At 38.3% G+C, this 27443-nt stretch overlaps 1 long non-coding RNA gene across 1 annotated transcript in view; it reads right to left on the bottom strand.

The window, feature by feature from the left end:
- LOC132161292 (uncharacterized) overlaps positions 1-27443 on the bottom strand; it is a 329747-nt gene that overhangs the window by 7121 nt on the left and 295183 nt on the right. The gene's annotated exons all lie outside the window — the stretch shown is intronic.

The raw sequence follows: 27443 nt of genomic DNA, 5'->3' as shown, positions 1-27443 counted from the left end.
ATGTTTATGCTCCTGTGAAGTCAATGGAAAGAATGTTGTTTCTTGAAACTTTATGTGGTAGTCTGAAACAATGTAATATGGAAAGTTTTCTAATACTGGGTGGAGATTTTAATTGTACAAGCAATGATTTAGATAGGAATCACATTGAACCTCATATAGCTTCAAAAAATAAATTATTGAATATGATTAAAACTTGGCAACTTTGTGATGTGTGGAGAAATTTTCATTGTAACGAAAGGCAATATACATGGGCTCATGTGAAAGAAAATTCTATCTCTTTAGCAAGACTGGATATGTTTTATTGTTTTATATATCAGAAACCATGTTTTAAGTCTTGTTTTATTTGTCCTGTTGGTTTCTCTGATCACTCAATGGTAGTAGCATGTGTTTTTATTAATTCTATTAAAAGTAGGAGTGCCTATTGGCATTTTAATAGTGCTTTACTTGAAGATGCCCATTTTTGTAAATGTTTTTCGTTTTTTTGGTTGGGGTGGAGATCAAAAAAATCTTCCTTTACATCATTACAGCAGTGGTGGGATATTGGGAAGGTGCAGATACAAAAACTCTGTAATCAGTACACTTTTAATGTTACTAGAGACATGGTTCAATCCATGAGAAGTCTAGAGATGGATATTGTGGAACTTCAGACTTTAAGTGGAGCAACTGTAAATCAAAATCAATTGCAGGCTCTTAAAGGAAAAAAAAGCAATATTAGCAGATCTATTAGGTACAAGGTCTCAGGGGGCATTGGTTAGATCCAGATTTCAGAATTTTTCTGAAATGGATGCCCCATCAAAGTTCTTTTTCAGTTTGGAAAGGAAAAATGGCCAAAGGAAAAATATTCAGTGTTTAAGGTCAGAAGATGGAAAAATTCTTACTGAGATTTCTGACATTCGTAAAAGGGCTGTCAGTTTTTATAAAGAGCTGTATACCCGCAGCTTTGTCGATGACCAGCTAATGGCTGAATTTGTGGATCAGCTTCCAAAAGTGAATGAGGATTCATATACAGAACTGGTATGTCCTTTAACAATAGATGAAGTTTTTAATGCTTTGCAGAGTATGAAAACGTCTCGGGTTACTTGACTGTAACCCTGTTCCCTGAAAAAGCGGGAACGAGATGCTGCGCTCAATAGCGCTAATGAGAACATTCTTTGTTCGACCGGTTGCGAAGCACGTGTGTCAAACACGCCAAGAATTGGCTTATATAACCTCGGTGAAAACGTCATTGATTACGTGCACCTGCAGGTTATAAATAGACGTGAAATGGAAACATCCCCAGGTTACCCCTTTGTCTGAAGAGACGTCCGGACACGTCAACAGTGCGGCATTGAGGCGCAGCATCTCGTTCCCGCTTTTTCAGGGAACAGGGTTACAGTCAAGTAACCCGAGACGTTCCCTTTCAAAAGCTACTCTCGATGCTGCGCTCAATAGCGCTAATGGGAACGAGAATACCAACGCCGCCGCACTGTAAGTGTCTGGACCCCCAAGGTTGTGTAGTGTGTGCGCACAAACATCGAAGAGGTCTCAGACATGACTCTGGGATGTGGACTCAAGGACATGCGAGCCTGGAGTAGCATGGACATCCAAGCTATAGAATCTGACAAATGTGTGCGGAGAGGACCAACCTGCCGCATCACACACTTGCTGCAAGGGTGCACCTCTTGCTAAAGCCATTGAAGATGCCACCCCCCTGGTTGAATGGGCCCTAACTCCTAGAGGCGAAGTTTGACCACGCGCCTCGTAGGCTAGGGCAATAGCATCCCTCACCCAATGTGAAATTGTTTGCCTGGTTGCAGCCGCCCCCCGGTTACGGCCCCCATGGCATATGAAAAGTTGCTCTGACTTACGCCACTGGCTAGTGCGGTGGACGTAAATCTGAAGAGCACGTACTGGACACAGTAAGTGAAGTCTTTGCTGCTCCGGTGTCGTGAATGGCGGAGGACAGAAAGCTTCGAGAATGACCGGATGTATGGTCGAGAAAGGAACTTTTGGAAGATAGTTAGGGTGAGGATGCAGAATAACTTTGACTCGGCCAGGGGCAAAATCTAAGCAGGATGGCAGGACCGACAAAGCCTGTAAATCCCCAATTCTCTTTAGAGAGGTAATGGCCATGAGAAAAACCATCTTTAGAGCCAGAAGCCTGTCAGGCACTGATTCTAATGGTTCGAATGGGGGGCCAGCCAACCCTTCGAGCACTATGGCTAAATCCCATGAAGGGACCGTAGCTCTAGTGGGTGGCCTCAACCGCTTAGCCCCACGAATGAAGCGGGCGACTAGAGGGTGCTTTCCAACAGAAACCCCGTCAATCAGGACGTGGCAAGCCGAAATAGCGGCCACGTAGGTTCTGAGAGTACTAGGGCCTGTGCCTGAGGACAATTTCTCTTGCAGAAACTCCAGTACTGAAACAATTTGGCAGTGAGCTGGGTCTACATGGTGTGTCATGCACCAGTCCTCAAAAACACGCCATTTGAGGGCATACATTCTTCTAGTGGAGGGAGCCCTAGCACTTAGAATAGTTTCTATTATGCTTGCTGAAAGGCCAGCCTCTCTTAGCTGGTCCCTCTCAGGGGCCAGACGTGAAGGTTCCAGAGCTCGGGCCGGGGATGAAATATTGTCCCCTGCGCCTGAGAGAGAAGATCCCTCCTGATCGGAATCGCCCATGGCGAGCCGTCGAGGAGGGATATTAGATCTGAGAACCAGACTCTGGTCGGCCAACGGGGCGCGATCAGTAAGAGGCGAGACCCCTGTTGACGGACCTTGGCCAGGACTCCCGGGAGCAGAGCAATTGGAGGAAAGGCGTAAAGACGCAGTCTTGGCCACGCATGGGCCATCGCGTCCAGACCCAGGGGAGCTGGATGAGTCAGAGAGAAGTAGAGGGGACATTGTGCTGTCTCCTGTGTAGCAAAGAGGTCCACCTCTGCTTCGTAAAATCTTTCCCAGATTTGACCCACTACTTCGGGGTGGAGTTTCCATTCCCCGTGTGTCACAGCTTGTCTGGACAGCCAATCTGCTCCCACATTCATATGCCCCGGAATGTAAATCGCCTTGAGGGACAGGAACTTTTCCTGTGCCCAAAGCAGGACCTGCTGCGCTAACTTGTTCAAGCGGCGCGAACGCAGTCCGCCCTGGTGATTTATGTAAGAGACTACAGATGTATTGTCCACCCGCACTAGGACATGGTAGCCTCTCAACTGCTGGAGGAAGTATTTCAGGGCCAGAAATACAGCCTTCATTTCGAGGCAATTGATGTGCCATTCGAGAAGATGACCTCTCCAGATCCCTTGGGCTGGACGGCCATTTAAGACCGCTCCCCAGCCCGTGAGGGAAGCGTCTGTCGTTAGCAACTTGCGACGACAACACGGACCAAGAGTGGGACCCAAAGTCAGAAACCGGGGTCTGAACCACATAGCTAGGGTACGAAGCCCCTGGCGGGTAACCCTTATTTGCCTCTGGGGATTGGCCCTTGGATGAAATCCCCTGGCTCTGAGCCACAACTGAAACGATCTCATGTGCAGGAGGCCCAAAGGTATCACCGTGGATGCAGCTGCCATGAGACCTAAAACTTTCTGAAAGTGATGAACTGTGACTTTCTGGCCTAGCTTTATGTTCTTTAGGGTGTTTAGAATGGATTCGACACGTGCAGGAGACAGCTGTGCCTGCATTACGACCGAGTCCCATACCACCCCCAAATACGTTGTCCTCTGGGAGGGTGAGAGAACGCTTTTCTTGGCGTTGAGTCTCAACCCCAGAGATTCGAGATGAGCTAGAACGACATCCCGATGTCGAAGCGCTAGCTCCTGAGACTGAGCCAGAATCAGCCAGTCGTCTATATAATTCAAAATGCGGATGCCCTGGAGTCGCAGAGGAGCCAGAGCTGCATCCATACATTTCGTGTACGTGCGGGGTGACAAAGCTAGGCCGAATGGAAGAACCCGATACTGGTAAGCTTCGCCCCCGAAAGCGAACCTCAGGAACTTCCTGTGTTGTGGCAAGATTTCGATGTGAAAATAAGCGTCCTTGAGATCGATAGTCACGAACCAATCGCCTGACTGGATCTGAGACACAATCATCTTGATTGTCAGCATTTTGAACTTGTATGTTCTGAGGTAGCGGTTTAACCCGCGAAGATCTAAAATTGGACGCAACCCCCCATCTTTCTTGGGAACAAGAAAATACCGGCTGTAGTAGCCTGACCGTCTGTCTGGCAGGGGAACATGTTCTATGGCCCCTTTTTCCAGCAGCGTTTGCAATTCCTGTGTCAACCAATGTGCTCGTTCCGGTTTCATGGAAGTGGATACCACGCCGTTGAAACGCGGAGGACGATATGCAAACTGAATCCTGTAGCCCCTCGCTACAGTGTTTTGTACCCATGGGGAGATATTTGGCAGTAGCTTCCACGCTGCCAGTTTCTCCGAAAGGGGCAGTAATTTTGACACTTCGTTTTGTTGGGGGGATGTTAGATGTCCGGTGTCCTGAAACGTGGCAGGAAGCAACCGAGCATTTAACATTTAGCTGGAGGCCGCTGCTCCCCGAAACACCAATGGCGGCGGAGATTGTACAGCGGCCCCCTGGGGGTGCCAGGAAGGAACATCTAGTTTCTGATAGGACTTTTTACCCCCACGTTCCAGGTCGCTTGACCGTCAGGACTTCTTTTTCGATAAAATAATCGTCCTCAGATCCGGCCTCTTGCTGGGCTGTTGAGCTCGGCGAGCCGCTCCCCAGTCCCTACGAGGAGGGGGCACACGGCTCGCCACACTCTGCTTCTGCGACTCTCGCCGCAGAGAGACCGGATTGGGTCTGGGCTGGGTGGCCGACAGCCCTGACGTCTGAGCACGGCGGGGAAGGAATTTATCAAAGGCTTCAGCATGTCTCTTAGCCTCCCTGAACCTAGTGACAACTGTATTCATGGAGTCGCCAAATAGGCCAGAGGGCGACACTGGGGCATCAAGGAGGAACACTTTGTCTCTATCCTTGATGCCTGTGAGGTTGAGCCACAGATGTCTCTCCGTGGAGACCAGTGCAGCCATAGAACGGCCAATGGCACGGGCCGTCTGCTTGGTCGCACGAAGAGACAGATCTGTGGCTCGGCGTAGCTCTGAAAACGCTTCCTCACTAACACTCCCGCCCGTGCTCAGGTCCTTCAGCAGGTCAGCCTGGTATGCCTGCAGAACCGCCATAGAACCGCCTGACCCGCTGCTTGAAATGCCTTCCCCACCAGAGATGATGTTACTCTACATGGCTTGGTGGGGAGAGTTGGCTTTTTAAGTGAGGATGAACTCCCAGGGGAGAGATAGCCCGCAAGCGTCTCTTCGACCTGAGGCATCGCCACATATCCCTGTGCCTTAGCGCCCACGATAGTTGAATAAATTGACGTCGTGGGAACCACAATACGTGAAGAATAAGGCTTATTCCATGAACGGGATAACTCATCATGGAGATCTGGGAAAAAGGGGAGAGATCGATTTTGGGATCTCCCCCCTTGGCCACCTGACAAAAATCTGTCATCTAATCTAGAGTGCTTAAGGTTCTCTTCCTCTTGTGGCCATTCTAACTTAAGCCTGGCCACCGCGTTAGTCACGACCTCAAGAAGCTCCCCAAACGCTTTATCATCGCGGGAGGAGCGCTCAGAGGCGGCGCTCTCTGTCTCCATATCGCCGGAGGCAAGAGAACCCGCGTCCTCGTCCCGCTCTGAAGAAGCGCCGGGGCGCGCTTCAGCAGCGGGGGCGGGGACTTCGCGATCAGGGGAGAGCGCGAGAGAGAGAGGACACTCGCGCACTCCTCGTCTCTCGGCAATGTCGACGCGCGCCCATGATCTTAATGAGGACGCCGAGGCTCGCCCCTCGCGAAAGAAAGCAAGCCTCGAGCGGAGCACCCCGATGGGGAACAATTCACAGTGCTCACACTCTGCGTCCTCGAGAGCAGCGATCGCATGCTCTTCCCCAAGGCACTCTAAACAATAATCATGTAAATCATCGTCTGGGATAACTTGAGCACAAGGTGGCAAGCATCTCCTGACTGCACTAGACATGATCTCTATGTTCTTTTTTTTTTCTTTTTCTTTTTTCTTTTCTCTTTCAAACTAGACAGTGACACACACACACACACAAAGCGGTCTCGAAGACAAAGAAACCTGGGGATGTTTCCGTTTCACGTCTATTTATAACCTGCAGCTGCACGTAATCAATGACGTTTTCACCGAGGTTATATATAAGCCAATTCTTGGCGTGTTTGACACACGTGCTTCGCAACCGGTCGAACAAAGAATGTTCTCATTAGCGCTATTGAGCGCAGCATCGAGAGTAGCTTTTGAAAGGGAACTGGTAAAGCACCAGGTATAGATGGGTTGCCTGTTGAATTTTATAAAGCTTTTTGGCATTTGTTAGGAGAAGATCTACTTGCAGTTTTAAGTGATAGTTTGGATAAAGGACAACTGCCACTAAGCTGCAGAAGAGCGGTTTTAACCTTGCTCCCTAAGAAAGGTGATCTCAAAGAGATAAAAAACTGGAGACCAGTTTCTTTATTATGCACTGATTATAAGATTTTATCAAAAGCTTTGGCAAACAGACTGAAAGAAGTAATTGGACAGGTTATACATTTAGATCAATCTTATTGTGTACCTAATAGATCAATAGTGGATAATATATCCTTAATTCGGGATGTTTTGGAAGTCTCAAGACTGTTGGGAAAAAAATGTGGTCTAATTTCCCTAGATCAAGAAAAGGCGTTTGATCGGGTGGATCATCAGTTTTTACGGTATATTTTTTAAACTTTGGGTTTTCCACCTGCTTTCACTGCCTTTGTTAAAGTGCTCTATGAGGATATTGAAAGTGTACTGAAAATCAATGGTGGTTTGAGTAGCCCTTTTAAAATAGAAAGGGGAATTAGACAAGGATGTCCTTTGTCAGGTATGCTTTATTCAATGGCAATAGAACCTATGCTACATAAAATTAGGACTCGTTTAGATGGTTTTAGTGGATTTTACCTAAAATGTCTTTTAGGGGGAGAGCATTAATCATTAATAATTTAGTAGCCTGCTCATTATGGCACAGGTTATCCGTTCTAGAGCCTCCGGTAGGGGTTCTTGGAAAAATACAGGTCAAGATGATGAATTTCTTTTGGGATAAATTACATTGGTTACCACGAAATGTTCTTTATCTTCCAAAGGAAGAAGGTGGACAAGGGGTTGTTGATCTTGTAAGTAGGAAAGTAGCTTTTAGGCTACAGTTTGTTCAAAAGTTTTTATATAGACCCAATTTATCCTGGTTTGGACCAGCCTGTTGTCTTTTAAGTAAGGTTGGAGGGTGGGGTTTTAGAAAAAATATTTTTTGGACAGATTGTAAGAGTTTTCATTTGAAGTCTATTTCTTCTTTTTATGAGAGTGTAAGAAGAGCATGGTGTATGGTACAGGTAAAAAGATCATTGTCATGTAATTCTCTGTATTGGTTTTTGGAAGAACCTTTGATTAATGGTGCTCGACTGGAGTTTTGTGGAAATACAACTTTATGGTTGATGCAAGCATTAACACAAGCCAGAGTTGTTAAAATGAAGGATTTAATAGAAGTGGCTGGTTTCAAGTTGGACAATGCTGATGCACTTGCGCAGAGACTTGGAATTAAATCAAAGAGGACTGCCCATCTTTTGTTAAAGAAGTGGCGAGACAATTTGAGTGATGAAGACTGGAACTTTGTGTCGAGTCAAGCGCTTCCTGATAAAACAGATATTTTTCCTTGTATGGTGATGACAGACTGAAAGAAGTAATTGGACAGGTTATACATTTAGATCAATCTTATTGTGTACCTAATAGATCAATAGTGGATAATATATCCTTAATTCGGGATGTTTTGGAAGTCTCAAAACTGTTGGGAAAAAAATGTGGTCTAATTTCCCTAGATCAAGAAAAGGCGTTTGATCGGGTGGATCATCAGTTTTTACGGTATATTTTTTAAACTTTGGGTTTTCCACCTGCTTTCACTGCCTTTGTTAAAGTGCTCTATGAGGATATTGAAAGTGTACTGAAAATCAATGGTGGTTTGAGTAGCCCTTTTAAAATAGAAAGGGGAATTAGACAAGGATGTCCTTTGTCAGGTATGCTTTATTCAATGGCAATAGAACCTATGCTACATAAAATTAGGACTCGTTTAGATGGTTTTAGTGGATTTTACCTAAAATGTCTTTTAGGGGGAGAGCATTAATCATTAATAATTTAGTAGCCTGCTCATTATGGCACAGGTTATCCGTTCTAGAGCCTCCGGTAGGGGTTCTTGGAAAAATACAGGTCAAGATGATGAATTTCTTTTGGGATAAATTACATTGGTTACCACGAAATGTTCTTTATCTTCCAAAGGAAGAAGGTGGACAAGGGGTTGTTGATCTTGTAAGTAGGAAAGTAGCTTTTAGGCTACAGTTTGTTCAAAAGTTTTTATATAGACCCAATTTATCCTGGTTTGGACCAGCCTGTTGTCTTTTAAGTAAGGTTGGAGGGTGGGGTTTTAGAAAAAATATTTTTTGGACAGATTGTAAGAGTTTTCATTTGAAGTCTATTTCTTCTTTTTATGAGAGTGTAAGAAGAGCATGGTGTATGGTACAGGTAAAAAGATCATTGTCATGTAATTCTCTGTATTGGTTTTTGGAAGAACCTTTGATTAATGGTGCTCGACTGGAGTTTTGTGGAAATACAACTTTATGGTTGATGCAAGCATTAACACAAGCCAGAGTTGTTAAAATGAAGGATTTAATAGAAGTGGCTGGTTTCAAGTTGGACAATGCTGATGCACTTGCGCAGAGACTTGGAATTAAATCAAAGAGGACTGCCCATCTTTTGTTAAAGAAGTGGCGAGACAATTTGAGTGATGAAGACTGGAACTTTGTGTCGAGTCAAGCGCTTCCTGATAAAACAGATATTTTTCCTTGTATGGTGATCTCTAAAAGTGTAATTGAAAATGAACATGTTTTAATGACTAAAGGGATTTTGAGAGACTTTATTTTTGATACAATGGGTGGAAAGAGTTTATATAAAGTTTGTGTGAAGGTGATAAATAAAGACAAATTAAAAAGAATGGATACACCTTGGAGAGACCATTTAAGTGTTGATATTGAAGTCAAACCTTTTTGGGGCTCTTGTTACAAACCACCATTGACTAAAAATGTGGGTGATCTTCATGGGCGAATTTTACATGGGATTGTTGCTGTAAATGCTTTTATCTCAGTGTTGAATCCAAGTGTGCAAGATTGCTGTCCTTTTTGTGATCAAAGAGAAACCATATTTCATTGTTTTATACATTGTGAGAGATTAAGATATTTGTTTGCTTTATTGGAGATTATATTTACTGATGTTAATGAAATTTTTACAATGGTTGTGTTTATTTTTGGTTTTAATTATTGTAAAAGGAAAAAGAGGAAAGGACGGTTGTTAAATTTTATTTTGGGTCAAGCCAAAATGGCAGTTTATATTAGTAGGAAATATAAAAGTGCTCATGGTACCAGTAAAAATGTTGAATGTTTGTTCAAGGGACTCATAAAAGCTAGAGTAAAACATGATTTTATTTTCTACTCTCATATAAAGAAATTGGAAGAGTTTGAAGCGGTTTGGAGTGTAGAAAAAGTTGTGTGCTGTATTGAAAATGATGCATTGAAATTTGTTGGAGTTTTTGAGTAATTGTGATTTTGTAAGTTGTACCTGAATTTGTGTAGTTAATAAATATGTGGTTAAAAATCAAAATCTCTCTCTCTCTCTCTCTCTCTCTCTCTCTCTCTCTCTCTCTCTATATATATATATATATATATATATATATATATATATATATATACATACATACATATATATATTTATATATATATATATATATATATATATATACATTCATACATATATATATATATATATATATATATATATATATATATATATAAAATTGTATTGGGGAAAAATATATAGAGTGACCATGGTCTAGAGAAAAAACACATGAAGGTAAAATTCCCATTTTTCCATCTTGCATGAGAAAGGTCCCTGTTAAAGTTTCTTTGACTTTAGGCAATAATCATGACTGTAAGAGAACTATCGGAACTATCAAATGACACTACATATTTATTTACATGTCATCAAGTAATTTACAATTTGTAGTATACAAAATAAAGCTGCAGTATCAGTTTAAGGTTCAAGGCTAACATTTAATTAGAATTTATTAAATTAACAGGTAATTAGCATTATGTATATTAATCAATTAATAAATTATTAATACAGATTAATAAATTCTGTAACAATTATTATTTATTGTTAATTCATGATATGCATGCATGTGTGTTCTAACCCTTGGGCTGGAAAACATCAAACCTGGCAACCGAGGTGGCATTTTGTCTGGAAACTTAATTTCTGACCCGTACTCTGCTGTAAAATGTTCTTAACACTGGCTCTAATTAAATTAACACTTTTATTTGTGGTGATTTGTGATAATAAACATATGAGAGACCATGAAAGAGTAGCTACATCAAATAAATGGGCTTCAGGATAAGTTCTTTGACAAGTAATTTGTGGGATTGGTTAATGTTCATGCCTAATGACTTACCATCAGTAAAAAACAATAACAATGTGGCCAGTTTTTCCCCATCTGCTCAAAAGCTTTTTCAGTCATGACATCATGTATTAGCTGTACACTTGATATGAGCTATTTATATACAGCCTATGGCCCAGCGGCATATGATGTCATAGCAAGAGAGAGTGGATGAAAAAAAATTATAAAGACAGGAGTTCAAATAAATATAGTATTCATGAATAAAAATGATTTTTTTTTCATTAAGTCTAGACTGCATAACCATATAGCAAAAATTGCATTCCAGGAAAGCTAGCTCATAGCAGTGGAAAGGGACTAAATAAAGCTAATAAGTTATGATTCACTTCATGGTAGAATATCGTCTTTTGAAGCAGTAAGTGAAGTAAGTCTCAGATGTGATAAGCAAAGCAACTGCTTGATAAAACATACAGCATGTGTAGGAGATTTTTATTAATTAACAAAAAAATATGAAAACACTTTTTTTTACATCATTATAAATGAATGCTAAACATTTTTCTGTTGATAAATGATTTTCTGTGAAAATCTCCAGGTTAAACATTGTCACATATCACTCTGTTTTATGGCTTTACGGATTAGTAAAATGGGGTTTGCATACATTTCAGCTCTAAAAAAAAAGTTGCTTAAGCAAATTTTTTTTGCTGATTATATTACCCAAATTCAGTTATTTCTAGAAACATTTTCTGGTTATTATATCTGTTTCTGAAACAACCAACTATTTAGTCCACTGCATCTCCTGGCAATTTTAACAATATAAAAGATCTCTCTCTCTCTAGATATATATCCAGCTTTTCAATTACTGTATATAACATGCATAGTAGAGTCCTTTTAGTTTTATCACTAAAAGCAAGAACATACTGTAAACTGAAATTGGCTGCTTTAGTAAAATAAAATGTAATATTTCTTTCACATCTTAATACCTCAATACCAAAATACGTCATACAAACATGTGTTCATATGTATTTTTCTGAATGTATTCAGAAAAATTAGTATATTAATAGAGCTCTCAGACTACGAAACCTCCAGGATAACGTGAAGAGCGAGAACCTGGAGATAGTTATTACTTTGATGAATCAACACAAGCTTGAAAGAAAGAAAGAAAGAAAGAAAGAAAGAAAGAAAGAAAGAAAGAAAGAAAGAAAGAAAGAAAGAAAGAAAGAAAGAAAGAAATTGGACAAATTTTTCACCACGACGTAAATCTTTTAAAACGCATGCATAATGTAAAACCTTACCTTGATGCGAAATTGTTTTCTTCATTTTCAATAAATATCCACTTCAAATGACACAAAATAAATAAATAAACAATGTTCAACGTAAATTTTTTATTTATTTTTTTTTTTTGGACGACGAATGCCTTGTCGTCCAGTTATCGGTACACGCGTAATCCGCGCGCTGATCTCGTTGTTCAGGTTTGTAGAGCGCCAGTGTGCATCTTGCTCTTGTCAAAGAGAGCGTGACGCGTGATAAGACTATGTAGGACACGCTCATTTACCAGCGCGCTTTTTTACACATAGTCTACTGCAAGACAGCTTTGATGGCTCGCTAGCAATTCCCAGAGTTTCTTTCCTGGGTTTTTATCAATTTGCTTAATTCACTTAATGAATTAAATTAAATTAAATCAGTGTTTTGTCACAACAGAGTTCATAAGGCAGCATTAGACTACATTTATGGGGCTTGAATAACAAAATACAAAAGAGAAAAAAAAAGAGTGCCACTGTTGATGCAACAATGGAGTACCAACAATTTTTGGATTCACTGGAGAAGAGTTTTGTAAAATTTAACATTAACCTATGGGCCCCCTCTCTCACACTATCAACCAGCCCAGGGAGCCTTGTTGCACTTACACGAATTAGACCAGAAGATGTCACAATTGTAAAGTATATTAATATTTGTTTTGTCAGTCCACAGCCATCATTTCATAATTTCATCAGTGATAATACGGTCGCGCCATCGTTAAATGGCGGGTGGCACAGGGCAAATGGCAGAGAAAACAGTGCAATATTTGTAAAGTTTCTAGTAATAATGAAAACCCTAAGCTATTCTGGATGTGTTTAATTAGGTTTTGAGCTAAACACTGCAGGATAGTGGCCCTCTAGAAGAATTAGATGAATGGAAGAATCTTTCAGAGATTCTTTATATTAAGTAGTTTACGAGCCACATAATACTTATGTAGCTAGCTAGTAAAGGATAGACGATCGACTGGCAGATTTCCCTCAAGAATCCTAAAACAGGACTCAAACATTCCAGTGGGCTATAAGGACATGAAAGTCTTAAAATGCCCCGGCAGTGGTTTATTGTTTTATTTTGGTTTTGAAATGGTAAGCAATTTTGGACATGGCATACATTCATCTGCAACCAGCCATGAGGCTCGCTGGTCTGATTTTCCAGTATATCAGGAGTAGTTCTCAACCCTGGAAATTAAACTGACTAAGGCTCCCCTCAAAAAAGTTGCTTGTTATCTTGGCTCTTTCTCCAAAACATATGATTAATCCTGTCAGATAGCCAATAATTTACCATTACCACCTCCTAAATGCTGGTCTGAGGTTAAGAGTTTTACTGTCACATCCTCAACAGTGTCCTCCAATCTTCTTCTTTGACTTCTGATTCGAATTCTGGCCCGTTTATCCATTTAGCATTTTTTCTATATATACAGTAGGCTACCACATTTATTCATTCTTTGTCTACTCTTACAGTTTATTTACTGTTTAATTATAGACACTCTTGTGATTTCTGGAAAGTTTTTTTTTTTTTTGTAAGGCACAAAGAAAAACCTACCGTTACTGTGTGGTGTGGGAGAAATGCATGAAGATGAAGAAAATGAGGGTAAATTGTCTTTAATAATTGACATAAGGTAATCAACAATAGGAAGGCATAAACACACCAAGAGTGGGCAGTATTTAAAATGCATGTTTTTTAAATACAAAATACTATTTTATTTAAATAAAAAAAAATCTTATGTATTTTGCATGTAAACATTTAATCTGACAATTTTTAGGTATCAACCTCTTTATTAGACTGCTGAATTCCTGCAGGGATGGGCAGTAATTCATATACATGTAATTGAAATGCTATTTTGTATAGTATTGTATTTGGTGGGGCTTGAGCCCCTGCCAAGACTGTACAAGGCCCCTGCCCCATTGAGGTCCACTGCTAAAGTGCCCTTGTGGTCTTGTCTGGTCTGCCCACGATTTCTGCTGAGGGTAGACGTGTGCTATATGAAGATTATTGATGGTAGACAATAAAAATGTCTCCATGATCTTCTTTTGAAGAAATATTGTTGTATTGTGCTGCAGCGCACATTCTATCAGCTGTAGTTCTGGTATTTTTTTATTTTTTAATTTTTTTTTTACATTTGCTTAAAGCCTTACTGGTTATTAAAAAGTTTCATTTGTGTGTTGTTCTGACATGCAGTTTTTCTGAGCACACTCAAAGCACGCACATAAAAATGAAAGAAAAAGCCCTTCAAACTGTGCCTGATTACTGAACTAAGTTATGTTTTGTGTTAATACTGTCAAAACACACAAGGCTCATGTATAGCCTCAGTTGGTTATGTCTAAAATGAAAGTAAACAAATGAAAGAAAAAGATGCATGGCTGTATATTAGATGTGGTGCATGTCTTAAAGGGACAGTAGGCTACATGCTGCACGACTGTAATTAAAGGGATAGTTCACCCTAAAATGTAATAAAAATTGTTTATTTACTCACATAATATAATCTATCACAAAATAAGATATTTTAAAGAATCTGGATAACCAAACAGTTGCTGGTCCACATTGACTTTGGCTGTAAGGCAAAAAAAAGTTTATGTTTAGCAGTTTTTTAAGGGGTTAGTTCATCGAAAAATCATAATTATGTTATTAATAACTCACCCTCATGTCGTTCCAAACCCGTGAGACCTCCATTTATCTTTGGAACACTGTTTAAGATGTTTTAGATTTAGTCCGAGAGCTCTGTCCCTCTATTGAAACTGTGTGTACGGTATACTGTCCATGTCCAGAAAGGTAAGAAAAACATCATCAAAGTACACAGTGACATCAGAGGGTCAGTTAGAATTTTTTGAAGCATCGAAAATACATTTTGGTCCAAAAACAGCAAAAACTACAACTTTATTCAGCATTGTCTTCTCTTCTGTGTCTGTTGTGAGAGAGTTCAAAACAAAACAGTTTGTGATATCAGGTTCGCGAACGAATCATTCGATGTAACTGGATCTTTTTGAACCAGTTCACCAAATCGAACTGAATAGTTTTAAAACTGTTCGCGTCTCCAATACGCATTAATCCACAAATGACTAAAGCTGTTAACTTTTTTTAATGTGGCTGACACTCCTTCTGAGTTCAAACAAACCAATATCCCGGAGTAATTCATTTACTCAAACAGTAAACTGACTGAACTGATGTGAAGAGAGAACTGAAGATGAACACCGAGCCGAGCCAGATAATGAACGAAAGACTGACTCATTCATGAGTCAAGAACCGTTTCTGTCAGACGCATCTGATTTGAGAGGAGCTGATGATACTGCGCATGTGTGATTCAGCGTGAAGCAGACTGACACACAGAGCGTCTGAACCAAACTGATTCTTTTGGTGATTGATTCTGAACTGATTGTGTGCTAATGTTATGAGCCCAGGTAAACCGAAGGCTTGAATGAAGGGCAATCATCGCCAATGACGCTGTTACGTCGAGCGCAAAAGAACCGGTGAACCGTTTTCTTCAACCGGTTTATTGAATCCAACTGTCCGAAAGAACTACTGGTGATCTGAAAACCGATGAGTCAATCTTTTGTTCATTATCTGTCTCGGCTCGGTGTTCATCTTCAGTTCTCTCTTCAAAGCAGTTCAGTCAGTGTACTGTTTGAGTACATTAATTACTCTGGGATATTGGTTTGTTTTAACTCAGAGGGAGTGTCAGCCACATTAAAAAAGTTAACATCTTAAGTCATTTGTGGATTAATAAGTATTGGAGACGCGAACCGTTTAAAACGATTTAGTGAACTGGTTCAAAAAGATCCGGTTACATCGAATGATTCGTTCGCGAACCGGATATCACAAGCTGTTTTGTTTTGAACTCTTTCACAACACACACGGAAGAGAAGACAATGCTAAATAAAGTCATAGTTTTTGCTATTTTTGGAAAAGCTCTCGGACTAAATCTAAAATATCGTAAACAGTGTTCCAAAGATAAACTGAGGTCTCACGGGTTTGGAACGACATGAGGGTGAGTTATTAATAACATAGTTATAATTTTTCGATGAACTAACCCTTTAATAAAACACCAAACACAAAGAGAAAAATACTATTGACTGAAAAACTTGAATACAGTTAATTTAATAGGAATCAATGTATACAGGTGCATCTCAATAAATTAAAATGTTGTTGAAAAGTTCATTTCAGTAATTCAGCTCAAATTGTGAAATTGAATAAATTCACTGCACACAAACTGAAGCCTTTGGTTCACAGTTTGTTTTTATTTGTATATTTTCTGTATTTGTAATGTGTATCTTTGTTCTATTTTTTTTTTTCATAAAGATAACAAAACATAATGACAAAGATTTTTATCTTCTCCCACTTTGTCCTAAATATCTGACTTGCTGTTTCTTATTTTTTTGTATCTTAATGTAACAAGCTTTGTCTTTATTATAGCGATATTAGTTTGGCTGTAATGCTCAAACAGCTTGCAAAATATAAAAACCAACATGAAAAAGAATTGTGATAAAATTAGGATATTTCCAAAAAATAAAACGTTGTGACATTTTCGCCATATCGCCCACCCAAACAAACCAATATACCATACCCTACAGATTTGAATATTAGAAATGTGCTAGTGTGCTATATGTAACAACACAACAAACAGCCCATGTGTGACACCTACAGGAAAAAATAAATAAATAAATAAAAATAAAACGCCATACATTACATAAATTCTTTTAACAATAAATTACATTCATACACACTCAAGCAAGCTTTCAAATACAAAAATCTTTTCTACTGAGGAAAAGGTCGACCATTTCCTCTATTTGTTCTCAAAGACGTTTCATTTCTGTGACTTCTGCTACTACTTGAAACCACTCTTCTCTCATAGGCAGATCTTCTTCGTACCATTTCTGTGTTGCCACCTTTTTGCTTGTTACCTATAATAGCTTAGATATCTGTCCTTTTTAACCTCAGATAAAAATACTTTAACATATGAAATTCAAAAACAACCCATGGCAACGGTAAAACCACAGCCTTGGCAACCCTGTCCTGTTCATGCCATTTTTGAATGTCTGTATAATCACTTGTACATGCTGATTAATCTGAAAATTGTAATTTATTTCCTTCAAATAATATTGGTGTAAATGTAGGTATCTATGTATGCAATTCCTTCCAAACATTAATTATTATTAATTTATAAACATTAGTAACCTGTGAAAGTGAACCTTAATGTAAAATGGACACCTATGATCCATTTATTATTGAGTTATAATCCTTAGTAGTGAAAGTGAACCTTAATGTAAAGTGAACAAACATTTATTAATGAGTTCTAAACGTTAACTATGAAAAGGGAGCCCCGGTTAGGTAACTTATTTGTGTGGTGTTGAACTAACAAAGCGAACACACATAAAAATTCTTGAAAAGCATAGTAATGCAATGCAATGTCTGTAACCTCACTAACCAGTTTACCCATAAAATAAGTAAACAATATGTCAGATTCAAATTTCTCTACAGAGCATGTTGGAACAGTCCTAACAGCGTAACTTTTGAAAGTGGCTTTATATTGGATGCTCACTGGCGCCAATTAACATTTCAGGCTCTGATGACAGACAGCAGGCAACTACTGTACACACAGACATTGGTGAAGTAGACATTTTGTATTTCCAAAATGTAACAGTGTATAACAAAAAAAGGCAAAATAAGACACAAATGTGCACATCACAAATTATATAACAATATATAATTTACATTAACTTTCACAGATTTCTAATGATGATAATCTACATATTATTATGATACGTATGTAATGTATTTATGGACGTTGTTACATTTAGGTTTGTGTTCATCTGCTTAGAAATTTTTATTTTAATATATGCAATCTGTTGTATTTTTCATTCTGCATATCTTTTGTGTTTTGTTCATTCTTCCTTTTTTGATTCTTGTATTATAATATCGCCCTGAGGTTTAGTCTTTGTTTGTCTGCAGCTCCTAGTGACAGTGGCCCAGTTATGCACAAAAAAAAAAAAAAAAAGAAACAAACCACAACACAAAAAAATTAGCACAATACAATGGAATCAAACTGCAACGCGACAAAATTTGCACAACAGAAACAAGCCACAACACAATGGAATTGTGTTTTCGATGTGGATGATTTTGTTGTGATATGGAGATTTTGTTGTGCTGTCCACTAATGGGCCACCGTACCTGGCATTGCTCTACATGTAACTATAACACACATGACACTGCAATTACCTGGGTTTGAAAATCACATCCCCAATTAAATTTTAAATCCTGTTTTAAAATTGATGAAGGTGTTTGGATAGACGTGGATAAACCTAAATGTCTTGTGTTTTTTATAGTCCAGTGGTTTAAATAAAAATGTATTATTAATTTTTTTCAATGCTTTAATACCTGAATGGTTTATAGATGAATCTACACTGACAGATTGCTAAGCAATTTGGCAAGGAAAGCCTAAAAGTTGTGCGGGAGTATGAAAAGACAGCAAGAAAACGTGGCAGATTATAGGAATGACTTTAATAGGTCTGTTGATCATGTGACTTTTGTGGATATTTTTGCCCGATTTACTTCCTGTTTTTACAACTGATGAGGGTGTTCGGATAGACACCGAAACTTCTTGTGAATGTTTTTATAGTCCAGTGATTTAAATAAAAATTTAAATTAGGCAACTGACCAAATGGGGCAATTATCCAGTTGAGACCCTACATGCAGAATTTGGTAAAAAAAAATATATATATTCTACACGTCCACTGTAACACAACTATGCATGCATGGCAGAATTAAGGAAATATCCGGTTACTATAAAAATACAGAAAAGGGCATTACAATTTTTGAAGCATTTAAAACTCAGTGACCTTGAATCCATCATACCATCATAAAGTTCTTCAAAATGGAGAGCTGAGCAATGGAAGCAATCCCCTCTCACAGCTGGTCCAACTGTTATGTTGTTAGGATTTTAATCTCACATAGTGTTTACTGCTGTTCACGTTGCATAAGGATTCAATTTCACAGGTTACTACCATTTATAAATCATTAATATATATATATATATATATATATATAAAACATTGCTGTGGATAATCATCATTCATTTTTGGAAAACAACATGGGTAAGATACAGAGTAGCTTCTGGTAAGCAACATAGTAAGAAATATAACATACGTCCTGAGATAGAAGTGAGAAAACCAGAAATACATTTCCCTTCAGTCTCACTATAATTGTCTATTTTTCCTGCATAATAAGTGTTTATAATGTGAATTACAAATAGCTCAATATTTGGTAGGTATTGCTTAATTTATACAAACTGCTTAACAATAATGTATAAAGCTTTTGTGAACCCTTTACAAAAGGAAACATTAATGTAAATTGTTACCATCTTTATTGATAAGAGATTTGAATGCATTAATATAGCTAATTTTGAACTTTAACTTGTTTTGCGTTCATTAAAGAGCTGGTTTGGTCAAATGTGTCATATAATCATAAATGTCAGCTAAAAAGCGGAAGATGAACAGGAAGAGTCTACAAACCACAGTACTCTCATGTGGCTATATATTGCTGATTGGTCAAGCATGAGCAGTGTGTGTAAAAGAATAGAACCAATTCAAATACAGTTTGTGTAGAAAATCATATATTTCTTTAGAGGATTATCACAATTATTATACAATGGCAAATGTTTACACTTTTACGATGAAAGAATAATGCATTTTACATTGCATAGCTTTGCTACATAGTGTTTTAGTACATTAATGAAAATCTTGAGTTAAATTGAAATGTAACATCTCTTAGTAGAATCACAACACAATGAAGGAGAATAAATGGAAATAGACTTTAATAACAAAAAATAAGTGAAAGTCATGACATTTGCCAAGTACGGTAACCCATACTCATGAGAGTGCTGTTCATTCTCTCGCCCCCACCTACAACTCCTGCCATCACCGAGACTTGAACCGACAACCTTTGGACTAACTAGTCCAAGTCTCTAACCATTAGGCCACAGCTGTCCGAAACTGAGAGAAACATTATCAAACACAGTTATAACTTTTACATTTTGTCTAGGGGTGACAGGTGAGTAACATATGCTAAAGAGGAATGAAAACATATCGCTGAACAGAAAAAAACAATGGGCCAAAACAGAAAGAGTTGACTATCTGCAATCCTAGCACTCTCTCTCACACACGGAAACTCTTCAAGATTTTATTTACAATGTAGGATCTTTGTACAGCAGATAGGAAGAAGGGAAATTAAAACTTTAAACAGCTTGGATAATTCAAAAATAAAATATAAGACACTTAAGATAAGACTAGCTGCAGGAGTGGGTTAAGGCCAAAATAAACAAAAAGAAGATGCTACCTGGGAGTAAGGGAATCTAACTTACCTATGAAACAAAACATTAAAATAAACATGTCTCTTCCTTGACTCCCTCAATGTCCCAACAAAACCAGGAGAAAAGCAAGTGTTGATAATAACAGTGGCACCCACCTCCTTACTGCATCTGCAGACAAAAATTGCAAAAATCACTACAGCTGGTACAACAGGTTTTCTTGAAGAAGCACCTAGGCGCCGAGCACACAATAATCAACAAGTTCAAGTTCAATTTATTTATATAGCACATTTTATAGCAGCCACTGACTGACCAAACTACAAGATTAAAACAATAATACCGTGATCACAATACATCACAATTATACAGTGATCATTCTGTGAAGCGCTGTGAAGTCGAACTCGCCTAATGGCATTTAAAAAAAAAAGAAAAAAAAAGACATACATTCCTGAGACTTAACATAACACAGAGAATGAACAGACAGACAACAGACAGAAAGCATACATGTTATAGTAAGCTTGTGTTAAAAATGGTATGATATCTTCCTGAACATGCACAAGAATATTAAAGTCAGAGTCAATATGATCTTATTTGTATGAGTTGTAATTAATCAAAATGTTATAAGTGTTTTAGAAGTTTATTTGGTAACACTGTACAATAAGCATAATCTGTAAGACATGGTAAGAAAATGTAACATGAGTTCCGAGATAGAAATGAGAAAACCAGAAATACATTTCCCTTCATTCTCACTATATATGTCTATTTTTCCTGCATAATGAAATAAATCAGGAATCTAGTTTGGAGTAAAATAAGTATAAATATTAAGCATTTACAATGTGAATTATTATTATAAGTTAGATTATTATAAGTTAGATTCCCTTACTCCCAGATAGCATCTTCTTTTTGTTTGTTATTTTGGTCTTAACTCGCTCCCATAGTTAGAAGTGTCTTCTCTTTTCTTTTTGAATTATCCATGTTGTTTAAAGTTTTAATTTCCCTTCTTCCTATCTGCTGTATGAAGACTCCACATTGTAAATAAAATCTCAAATAGTTTCCGTGTGTGAGAGAGAGTGCTGGGATTGCAGATAGTCAATATTATTATTATTATTATTATTATTATTATTATTATTATATTTTTTTTTTTCACCGATACATTTTCATTCCTCTTTAGTAGCATATGTTACCCACCTGTCACCCCTAGACAAAATGTAACTGTTATAATAGGAGATGTAACCGTGTTTGATAAAGTTTCACTCTGTTTGTTATTAAAGTCTATTTCCAGTTGTTATTCTTTGTGCAAGTGATTCTACTACCAGACGTTACATTTAACTCAAATTTCATTAATGTACTAAAACACTATGTAGAAAAGCAATGAAATGTAAAATGCAATTTTTTTTTCATTGTAAAAATGTGAAAACATTTGCCATTGGATGATAATTGTGATAGTCCTCTAGGGAAAGATATTAATTTCTACACAAACAGTGTTTAAATTGGGTCTATTCTTTTACACACACTACTCATGCTTGAACAATCAGCATTATACAGCCGCTGGTCTTATAATTAGAATATTATCGGAAAGTTTATTTATTTCACTAATTCCATTCAAAAAGTGAAACTTATATATTGTATTCCTTCATTACACACAGACTGATATATAATTCATATAATTTGCCGCTACTCAAGTCATTTAACTTGAGCTTTGTAAATGTCATGTTCTTATAGTGCTTAGCATTTTAACCCTATTTGTGTGCATAAATTATCCAAGTATTTTCATTAATTAAAGCAATTGTGAGATTAGTTTGCGTTGCGCTGTTTGTTCGGTAGTGTGGTCACACGGCTGGGTCCATTGTGCCACACCAATGAGCCCAAGCTTTGACCAGCTTAGGATCATCTTAAACCAGTTTAGGACCAGCATTAACCCTTTGAGGTCTAAGGGTATTTTTGGGGGCTGGAGAAGTTTTGTCATGCCCTGACATTTGTGTTTTTTCAGTTATAAACATCATTTCAATCAGGACCACTTCCGTCAAGTATATTTATGACAATTATAATTGCATACAGTTAGTGTTGGCGGTATGGTTATGTTCTGGGGAACACTCCACACGCCTGTCCATGCAGTCATGCTTGGACAGAGCGGGGAGAGCAGCAAGACAAACCCCCCGGGTTACAGAACAGAACCATTATAAGCATACATAATTACAATTCACAATTACGTGAGTTGTAAACAAAATGTGATAGAGACTGCTTCCAATGAAGAGACTATAAAGAAAGAACAAAGTTAGATCAGATTACAGGTTCAGTTGGGTGAGTTGGGGTTGGAGGAGGGAGTTAATTGCAAACAGCGATGAGATGGAAGAGACACTGAAGAATGGGAATTTAAATAGACCGCAGGTGATAGGTGTCAAGACTGGATTGGTACACATCAGGAACAGCTGACTGTCAGCTGATGCAAGCGAGACTAACGTGGCCTGACTGAACTAACGCGATGCTCAATTTCATTCAGGACCACTTCCGTCAAGTATATTTATGACAATTATAATTGCATACAGTTAGTGTTGGCGGTATGGTTATGTTCTGGGCAACACTCCACACGCCTGTCCATGCAGCCATGCTTGGACAGAGCGGGAAGAGCAGCAAGACAAACCCCCAACACAACCAAATGCCAAACTCCCCAACACAACTGATGCAATTTGAATGGCCAGCAATGAGAAATGTTGCTTGATACTATATTTATGGGGGAAGCATCACCCAACTCGGAAAGAAAGCATACAATAAGCATGTTGCTTTAGCTGCTTATGCAAAATATTTGGATGAACTGTATGGGGGAAGCATACACCCCTAGCAGCGGCAGTCTAATACGCTGGCAGTTTGTATATCATTCAATTTAAGTGTCAAAAATTCTGAAAAATCACATTGAGGGGGAAGCACACACCCCTAGCTGCAGCAGCGCATAATACGATGGCAGTTTGTATATTATCCAATTTTTATGTAACTACCATGCTGTAAAAATCAGAAAGGGGGAAGCGTAACCCCAAGTTAAGCCATTCAGGATGTGCAACAGGCAGGTTCTTAATACCAATCCAGAGTACCCACGGAGCAGTACGGAATCCCCATCTCAAAGTCTCCAGCCTTGTCATATCTGCAAGACAAAAATACAGCTTCCGATTCTCTCTGGAACACCAAGCTCCTTTAGGCGGAGCTATAATACTGATGTTTTGTGTTGTTTTCAATAACATATATTTACTTATGTGCTGATTTCCGACAAAAGACAAAAATCTGATGCAGTTGTACTTACCCAAATGGTGTCTTTTACCATGTATTAATAGCAAACGATGTGCAAATTCAGCATCAACCTGGTCTTGTTTATAAAACATTCATCACTGAGATGACGAGAACACAAACACACTTGCTACACTCCATTGCTGCCACGGAAAAGCAAACTGCATCCACGGTTCATGTAATGCTAGGTTCTTTGAGAAGCTGAACATGGTAACTTTCCCTCACATCCAAAACACACTTATTTGGAGACATTTTCGAACAAATCCTATGCAGCGCTGCCAACGAATTCCTGATGAATTGCGTTTATGGCGAGGTCTCGCTCTCCTCTGGTCGACATGTGCGCAGGTGTGCATTCCTGAGAGAAATGCTCATAAGGAGTTCCACCATCATCTACGTCATTAGATCCATAATCGAAAAACTACTGAAACTTGTACAACCCAGAAGTAAGATTTTTGGCACAGAAAACACTTTACATCCAAATTGGCAATGTTTAGCACGAAAATCCATCTCTTTAACACTGAACAACTCTGAATCCATGAAACACCATTGTAGCCCCCCTTTAAGCAAATGTGTGATACATACGACCCCTTGCTGCGGCACGAGGAGCATGTAATATGTATTAAAGAGGGAAGTTGCATAATGGAGGGTGGTAGTCCAGCAAGGGAAGCATACACCCTTCGGAAATTTAGGATGACGTCCAGTCTGAATGAAAATGCTCCATATAAACACCTCAGTCAGAATAAAATTGCCCAAACCGAAATGGTAATCTATTGAGAGGGGTGGAATAACCTTCTATAACCGAACTAAATTAAAATTCCGCCATGTTAACGTGTTAACCGATTACTTGTATCTATGTAACCACGTCAATAGTCGTAGTCATCAGAATGGGAACATGATGTCGGCAACGCTGTGCATTCAGTGATTAGTAGACACTGAAATTACAGTAGAGACTTGGAAATAGTGGACGAAAAAGATAAAATTCCAATTATACAAGAACACACATTAGAATGGAATCTGGAATCTCATGACCAGAGCAGAAAGATGATGTAATACGTGAAGCACAATTTACTTATTTTTAGCTTAGAAACAACACTATGATAGTGAATAGCTCAATGAAAACACTTGACCAAAATTTGTCATTGTATGAATTATACCGATTCATAAACCCATTTGTAAATGTTGTGCGATAGCTCGTTGCAAGCACTATCTGTGTTCATAAGCCGCCCCCTCGTGATTCATTGTTTAACGAAACCTGGTGAGAAATCTTGTATTTTTCCATTTAAGTACAGAATTATTATTAGATTTTTTAAATTGTTAATATCAAAATACAATTCATTTCACAGCTGCATTACAGAAGGTCTTAGGCATGTCAATTCAGCAAAGGGAAATAGCCTCAGCCTATGTTGGCGTTTTCCAGTTAACTCTTCATGCAGTTAACATTATTTGTGGATGTTTTCAGCCAGCATCACTAAAGAACCTTTAATGTTCTCATGTGTCACACAACACGCCAATATCAATAATTCTGTGTCACATCTGAATGGATGAAGCAGTTTATCACTTTACATTGTTGCGCGAACGCAGCGCTGTGCGGGAGACTCTGCTCTTGCGTGCAGCTGGCGGATGCAGTGCGTAGCGCTGCTTCACACTTTTTTGGCAGTTTGGTGTAATTTAGAAACAGTGCCTAATCTGACATCAACCTTAGAAATAAACATCAGTGACATTGAGATTACGCCGCTAAATACAGCGAACCCCCGTTGAAACGCTTACGCGAGAATGCTGGTCTCATTTGACCCTGTTCTCATGGCCTTATCGGCATTTCCTTAGAGCAATTGCATGCTCTAGCTGCATATTGCTCCAGGTGAATGAACACAGATGTATAAATGCTGCTGCAAATATGCTTAATATTCGTTCCTGCAACCGATGCAAAATTATGTTAACCACCAGGCAACATACACAGCAATATGGATTAAAAGAGCATTCACTTATCTTAGACGCGGATTTCAGATGTTCTGAAACAAACTGCAACAGTTTGATTTGCAAGCAGCGATGTGATCAGTTAATTGCAAGCAGCGATGCGACGGAAGAGACACTGAAGAATGGGAATTTAAATAGACCGCAGGTGATAGGTGTCAAGACTGGATTGGTACACGTCAGGAACAGCTGACTGTCAGCTGATGCAAGCGTGACTAACGTGGCCTGACTGAACTAACGCGATGCTCGATATTATTATAAGCATCTAATGGCTAAAGTCTAATAGCACTGTAATCAGCACAAACTGGGCTATAATAATATATGAGCAGCATGTATGTACATTAGGGGTGACCCCAAATAGTCTACGATTCGATGTTTCGATTCGAGGAGCCTGATTCGACTTCCAATCTCACAGTCGAATATTCACAGGCTGTTATGATTACGCCATTCTGACTATATGTGAGCGCACAAATGTCTGATTTCACATAGAACTATTGGTTTTCTCCCAATAAGTTAATATGCAGCCTATTTTGATAAAGCCGTGAATAAGAATCTGAAAAGAAAGAAGCTTAAAATTTATATGTATCCACAAACCCCTAAAGATTTATGTTTCACTTTCCATAATCTGTGACCTACAGAGGAGCATCTTGGCGGCTGAGATTTAAAACTTTATCAAGACTCAAACTGACACAGGCAGAGATTGGACGTTTTTGAACAGGTAGGGTACAAGTGATTTCCAAACATTTCAGCTGGTGTATATATATCATGGATATATTATTTACCTGATATAGGATGCATTTGGTTTTGAGTCAAGCACTTCATTGTAGTACTACGGTGATATCTCTTCAGCGCACAGCACAAGCAGGACAAACAACAAAGCAGAATATTAATAACTACGACTGGCACTGTCACACCCATACCATTATAATGAGAACACCATTATAATAAAACGCTGTGAATTTTTAGAGTTTAGCTGCGTGTTTTTGCACATTGTTTCATGAAGAACGCGTCCACAAAAGGAGTTTGCCTTCAGAGCCCCGCAGATATGTACACGTGCATTCGGGCTCTTTTTTGAAGATAGCCTATAAGTCCTAATATTAATGTTATGTTGTTTTAATAACAAAGCGTATTCCATATGAAATTATGAGTTTAATCCCATTGAAAAACTTATCAAATGTTCGCTCTAATGGTCATCTTCAGCGCGCGCAGCTCAAAACAGAATAAAGAACATTAATAACCACTGTCATATAGGCTATAATGAAAGCACTATTGTAAAAATTGTGAATTGTTAGGGTTAACATCAGTTATTATGGCTGTCGAATGTCTGACTTGACTCAATGTATTTTGCCTCACCCCCAAACATATGATTCGACTATCAGTCGAATATCAGCAAGATTCGAAAATTCCAATTCGACTATGAAAATCCTTAGTTGGGGACACCCCTAATGTACATGATTTTGTTTTTGAGAAAAAAATGTTATGCGTGGTTAGTGAAAAAAAAAAACTTGAATAAGACCATAAAACACATAAAGAAAATTGTTTCCCGAGACTTTTGAGAACTGGAGCTTGTAGCCTAGAATTTTTCTTTCTAAAATATGTGAAAATCATCTTGTTTACACACTCACAGAAAACAATATAATGATTTCAATTTTCTAAGACACTTTTTGTTTGTAAAAGTAATATGTGAATAGGCATCAACTATCATGAATATCATTGTCATTTACACCTGAGAAGAATTTGAGGACAAAATAAATGTATAGATTTTTATGTTTGTAGTTTATTTAGAATATATTGAATTATCCCACAACTTAATTTAATGTTAACTTGCAAATGCATTTAAACAGTTTATTAGGAACAATCAAAGCTGACTTTTCAAAGCTTTTTATTTTTATTTTTGCATCATTGCTCCAGTCACACAATCCTTCAGAAATCCTTTTAACAATCTGATTTTCTACAAAAAAAAATGTATATATATATATATATATATATATATATATATATATATATATATATATGATCGTTATTATTATTAATAATATTGAAAAGAGCTGAGAATATTTCTTCAGCTTTTTTTGGGATAAATTAAAAGAACAGCATTGTTT

This window comes from Carassius carassius, chromosome 17 (genome assembly GCF_963082965.1).
Source record: "Carassius carassius chromosome 17, fCarCar2.1, whole genome shotgun sequence".
Lineage (NCBI taxonomy): Eukaryota > Metazoa > Chordata > Actinopteri > Cypriniformes > Cyprinidae > Carassius > Carassius carassius.
The sequence above is the reverse complement of the archived record's forward strand: the minus strand, read 5'-3'. Positions and strand labels throughout refer to the sequence as shown.